Here is a 6165-nt window from a genome sequence, read left to right as displayed (position 1 = left end):
GAGATGTTTGGATGGCATCACCGATGAGATGGACATGAGATTGAGTAGGCTCTGGGAATTGGCGATGGACAGGGAAGCCTGGCGTGCTGCAGTCCATGGGGTCACAAAGAATTAGCTGAGTGACTGAACTGAACTGAGAAATGCTTATTTGCAATTACTTGCTTTTTTCCTATGCTATTTTGTAAAATTCTTATTTTATATTGGAATATAATACACCAAAAGCATAATCTATTTTTTTTAATCTACAAATGAATCCTCATCCAAATAAAAAGCATAGGTCTGATAAAGACTCTCTTAAGAGGAAAATGAGATAAGCTACAAACTGGAAGAAAACATTTTGAAGCTACTTATCATACAAAGCACTCATATCTAGAATATACAAACAACTCTCAAAACTCTGCAATAAGAAAACAACTCAAATTAAAAAACACTTGAGCAGATAACTCAGCAATGCAAATATACAAATGATAAATAAGCCCATGAAAAGATGTTTAGCGTCACTAGCTATCAGGAAAATACAGATCAAGACAATTAAGAGTATCTACCTACTAGAACAACCAAAATGAAAAATATAGGAACAATATCAAATGTTGGCTTCATTTTGGAAAAACTGAATCACTCATACATTGCTAATGAGAATATAAAATGATACATCTACTTTATAAAAGAGCTTGGATGTTTCTTTAACAAACCAAATATACACTTGCCATAGAGCCCAGTAATCATGCTCTTGGGCATTTATGACAGAAAAACAAAAATTTATTCCACACAAAAACCTGTGCACAATTATTCATAGCAGTTTTGTCGGTAACAGCAAAAAGCTGAAAATAACTAAAATATTCTAAACAAATGATGGTACATCCAAACTATGAAATGCTACTTGGCATTAAAAAAGGAATAAGCTGTTAATATAGACAACATCTTCAATGAATCTCAAGGGTATTATGTTGAATGAAAATAAACCTATCTTAATAGGTTAAATATTATATGATCCCAGCTATATCCCATCCACAAAATGACAAAATAACAGAGATGGGTATCAAGTTAGTGGTGCCCAGGAGTGAGAGATGGTTTATGGAGAGTACAGGTGAGGGGAAGGAGTGAGTGTGACTACAAAGGGGTATCAACAAAGGAGATGTGAGTGGTAATGGGGTAATTCCATATTTTGATCATGATGATAGCTACAGGAATCTACAAGTGAAAAAAATTACATGGAACTCTATACATATGTTGTACCAATGTCAGTTTCCTAGCTTTTAAATTGTATCAAGTTATATAATGTATAACCATTAGGGAGAAGGTCAAAGGTACTCAAGACCTCTACTATCTTTAGACCTTTCTGTTAATCTGCAACTATTTCAAAATAAAGTTTTTTTTAAAAAGGACTTGAGTAGAAGAAGAACTAGAGAATGAGAAAAAGAGGGACAGTCAGAGACACAAAGAGAAACAAAAATGGCAACGAGAAAGAGGAGAGAGGAAGCTGCTCAAAAGGCTAGAAGGTTCCTGTTCACTCATGACATAACAGGCTCCAGATCTCCCCTCCTGCCCTGGGCACACTGAACCTACAGTTATACACAGAACAACTCCTTCGAAAAGAAATGCAGAGACTAGTCAGGTGAATCCTACACACAAGGTGAATAAGAAAAAACCTACACTAAAATCATAAGGAGATAAAAAAATAAATAAACGATTAGAAAAGGCAGAATCAAAATCTCTACATAAACCCCACCCTTGGAGCCACAATATACAATCAGGAGGGAAGTCACTACTACCAGTTTTTCCCTAAGGAACAAAGTGTTCCACATCTGGGACCCTAACTTTGAAGACTTACACCTGAGACATGAGCCTCCAAAATGTAGCTCTGAAACCCAGTGAAGCTTGTGTCCATGAAATCCAGGTCACGACCCCCATCCCCAGGGACCGGCCGGGGTCGCCCCGAGTCGCCGGGTCCGAGGGTCACCCCAACACTGTGGGATCCTCCCGCCCCCCAGTCGGGGAGGAGCCGGCGGGACTTGACCGGGTTTCATTTGCAGTTTGGGTTTAATCACTGCGGGTGGTCGGGGCGGGTCAGGGTCTCACACCCTCCAGTGGATGTACGGCTGCGACGTGGGGCCCGAGAGGCGCCTCCTCCGGGGGTTCCGGTAGATTGCCTATGAGGGCAAAGATTAACTTGCCCTGAACGAGGACCTGCGCCCCTGGACCGCGGCGGACACGGCGGCTCAGATCTCCAAGCTCAAGCCTGAACAGGGCGGTGCTGCGCGTCACAGTAGGAACTACCTGGAGGGCGAGTGCGTGGAGTGGCTCCGCAGACACCTGGAGAACGGGAAGGACACGCTGCTGCGCGCAGGTACGAGGGGCGCCGGGTCTCCCTGATCTCCCCTCGGGCCTGACCTGGCTTCCCACGAGGAGAAGAAAGTGGGGTCCCGGTAGAAACAGGGCCCTTGGCTTCCTGTCGGGAGAGGGAGAAATCCACCCAGGTTTTCATATTCTGTACAAGAGAATGACTCGCCAGTGGCCCCACTTCTCTGAAGGACAATTAAGGAAACCAGTCTCTTTGGGGAAGAAGCAGGAACCCAGCCCTGAAATAACTGCTCAGCACTGCCCCTTCACCCTGGGTGCCATCTTGTGAACCATGACTGTCTCTCAGGGCCAGTGCTCACCTGAGAACTTTTGGAGGCCTGACTCCAGCTTTTCTGAGTCATTCGGCCTCCACCCAAGTCAGGACCATTACTCTGTATTCTCTCCCTCACATGGTGCCTCCTACCTTGACTCTCACCCTGACTCCAGAACTTTCCAAGGACTTGGGAACATGCCCAGACCTCCGAGTCCAGGCTGGTGTCTGGTGTTTGTGCTGCTTCTTTTCAAACGCACTGTCCTGTTTATTCTCAGGATGATCATAGGATGCTGCTTCAGGGACCCATGGAGGTAACACTAAATATGAATTTTCTGATTCATCCTCCACAGACCCTCCAAAGACATATGTGACCCATCACCCCATCTCTGACCGTGAGGTCCCCCTGAGGTGCTGGGCCCTGGGCTTCTACCCTGAGGAGATTTCACTGACCTGGCAGCATGACATGGAGGACCAGACCCAGAACATGGAGCTTGTGGAGACCAGGCTCAGGGAATGGAACCTTCCAGAAATGGGCAGCCCCAGTGGTCACTTCTGGAGCGAAGCAAAGATACAGGTGCCATGTGCAGCACAAGGGGCTTCAGGAGACCCCTGAGATGGGGTAAGGAGGAGGCTGGGATGGAGCTTCTTCTCAGATAAAGCTGAAGCCTTTCTGGACCCCTTCAGCAAGGTCAAGACTCGAATCTGAGGCCTGGGCCCCTTCTCTTTCCTCCACGGAACTTCCTCAGCCCTCCGTCCCCAACATAGGCATCATTGTTATACTGGCTCTCCTCATAGTCACTGGAGCTGTGGTGGCTGGAGCTGCAATCTGGTGGAAGAAGCGCTCAGGCAGGGATGGATGGAGGGATTTGCGTTTTCTTGTATCCCTGGGAGTTTCAAACCCAGGTAAAAGTTTACCTGCCTGATTATTGGAAAGTACCCTCCACACCCACATATGGAGTCTGAGCTGATGCTAACACTGACCCTTTTGTAAAGTACATGTGAAAATGAAAGACAGATTTTTCACCTTGTAATTCCAGTTCAGGGCCTATCTCTCAGCACATGAAGATCAGAGGGGAGGGTCCCTGCTAAGGACAGACCTCCAGGAGGGCAGTTGGTCCAGTTGCCCTAACAGCACCTTTCTTCATTCTCCTGATTTTGTCCTGGATTTTGGTTCCAGAAAGTTCTGTGGGGTCCAGGACTAGGGGGTTCTTCTAGGATCTCATGACTCAGTCTTCTCTATGGCCTCTCATGTGATATTTTCTTCTTGCAGATGAAAAAGCAGGGAGCTACACTCAGGCTGCAAGTAAGTACAGAGGAATGTGATTTCCTGAGACCCTTCTGAGGGTGCAGACAGGAGGCCATGGGGGGCTACCCTCCTCAAAATTCCTTCTCTAATTTCTCTCCTGTGGGTTCTAACCACGTCCTAGTTTTGTTCTTCCACAGGTGGTGACAGTGCCCAGGGCTCTGATGTGTCTCTCACGGGTCATAAAGGTGAGACCCTGGAGGGTCTAGACTGGGAGAGGAGTTGGGGCAGAGGGGATACACTGGGTGGCAGGGATCTTTGAGTGGGACATGTGAGCATGTCGGGGGCTGTGGAGAATGCCAGCCCTTACATGACTGACCTGAACTGGTTCCTGATTCTTTTCTCTCACAGTGTGAGACAGCTGCCTTGTGGGGACTGAGTGATGCTCGGTCCCACTTTGTGACGTCAGATCCCCAGACCCCTCTTTCTGCAGCTGCATCTGAATGTGTCTGTGCTCCTATTAGCATAACGTGAGGAGGTGGGGAGACTGCCCAACCCTGCCCGCCACCCTGACTCCCCACCCTGACCTGTGTTCTCCTCCCTGATCCACTGTCCTGTTCCAGCAGAGACCGGGCTGGACCTTCTCCATCGCTGTCTTCACTTCGTGTGCACTGGGTCATTAAGTCATATTTCCTTTGAAAATAAAATCTATTTACATGAGTGATTTTTCTAACTGGTGCTGTGAAGGGTTGTAGGGATAGCAAAGGAGAGGATTCCTAAAGTTTGAGAGAGGAAGTACATGGAAGCCCTGAGAACCTTCCAGAATTGCTCTGCTTGCTGTGCTCAGTCTGTTGCAAGAAGGGCAGGAGGAGGCTGTGAGGAGCTGCACATGGTCGGGGCCTGTGCCCAGTCAGTGGCCAGTGTATCGTGGCTTTGATGTGGTCAGTCCTGGCTGGGTCATCTCAGCTGCTTTGTCTTTGTCCATTCAGGGGGTCCCTGTCCCACCAGGACCTGTGTTCTTGCGAACTCAGAACTCACCTGGGCCTTGTCCTGTCTCTAGGACCATAGACAGTGAAGACTTCCCATAACCAGGTCAGCCTAGTTCATGCTAGGTCCTGCTTGCATGCCTTACTTTGTGTTTATGTGTTTATATTTTGCTTATTTAGTTTATTTTTGAATAATGACTGTTCTTTTTCATGTGTAGAGTTCTGGTCTCATTCTGCCCTGGGTGTCATCTCTGACAGCAGCAGGAGTCATTTTCACTAATGATTATCCTCACAAGACAAAGGGGTCCCTGTACACAGCATCTCAGTGGTATCAAGAGAGAAATTCTCATCCTTTCCAGCTCTAAGACTGTTTCCTGGATTTCTCTTTCCATTCTTTCTGCATCCTTTATAAGGAACCAGATTTGGGGATTAGCATAGAGAAGGGACTCAGTTGTTTCACATCTTGTCTTAATTCTTGCTGGGTTTCTACCTTCTCTGCAGCTTGGTCCCTCTCTCTGCCCTCAGATCTAGTAATGCTAATGCTGGCTCCAATCCAAGCTCCTGGGGATTTATAAAGCAGAGTCTAATAGATTCACAGTAGCTTGCAATATAGGACCTATAAACCTGACATCATCATTTCTGAAGAGAAAATACCATTATGTGTAGAGTGCAGACTGATCTGTGTGGGAGGGATGGGAGATCAGCCCTTGTGGGGAAAATACAGGCAGCACTGATGTCAATGTGAGTGGACATTGTTGTGCTATAGCAGCCAAGAGGGAGCAAGTGGCCTGAGGTCACAGTAATAAAGACACAGTCTCTACAATAGGGAGGCACTCCATACTGATCATTCATTCAACTGATATTTGTTGTGTGCCATTTTTGCATCTAGAAAACCTCAGTGACTAACAACAGACACACCTTGTTGTCCTTGTGAAGTGTGTTCTGGTGAGAAGGGGCAGAGTGAGCCTAGTAAGTGAGGGGATGTTTACCTTAGAGATTAGTAAGTGTTTTGAGGAAGCATGTGTGTGTAGGGACAAGGAAGGTGGCTCTTTTAATCATGTGATTAGTGTGGACCTTATTGAGAAGTGACTATTGAATAAAGATGTGAAGGACATGAAGGAATGTCCACACAGATGTCAGAGGAAATTCTCTCTGGGCAGGGGAATCGCCTGTGCAAATGCAAGAGGGCAGGAGAGTGTGTGTGTTCAAGAAAGAGCCAGGAGGCAGGTGTGGCTGGAGGAATGAGGAATTGAAATTAGATCCCATGTTTCACCAGATCATATAGACCTAGATGATATTACAAGGGTATTGATGTTGTCTGA

General features: G+C 46.6%; 1 pseudogene; it reads left to right on the top strand.

Moving 5' to 3' along the window:
• Window positions 1–2019: 2019 nt before the first annotated feature.
• On the top strand, window positions 2020–4577 carry LOC110135412 (BOLA class I histocompatibility antigen, alpha chain BL3-6-like; annotated as a pseudogene).
• The last annotated feature ends 1588 nt before the right edge of the window (window positions 4578–6165 follow it).

Source organism: Odocoileus virginianus, chromosome 27 (assembly GCF_023699985.2).
Source record: "Odocoileus virginianus isolate 20LAN1187 ecotype Illinois chromosome 27, Ovbor_1.2, whole genome shotgun sequence".
Lineage (NCBI taxonomy): Eukaryota > Metazoa > Chordata > Mammalia > Artiodactyla > Cervidae > Odocoileus > Odocoileus virginianus.
Note: the sequence above shows the minus strand (reverse complement) of the source record. Positions and strands in the feature narration are given on the sequence as shown.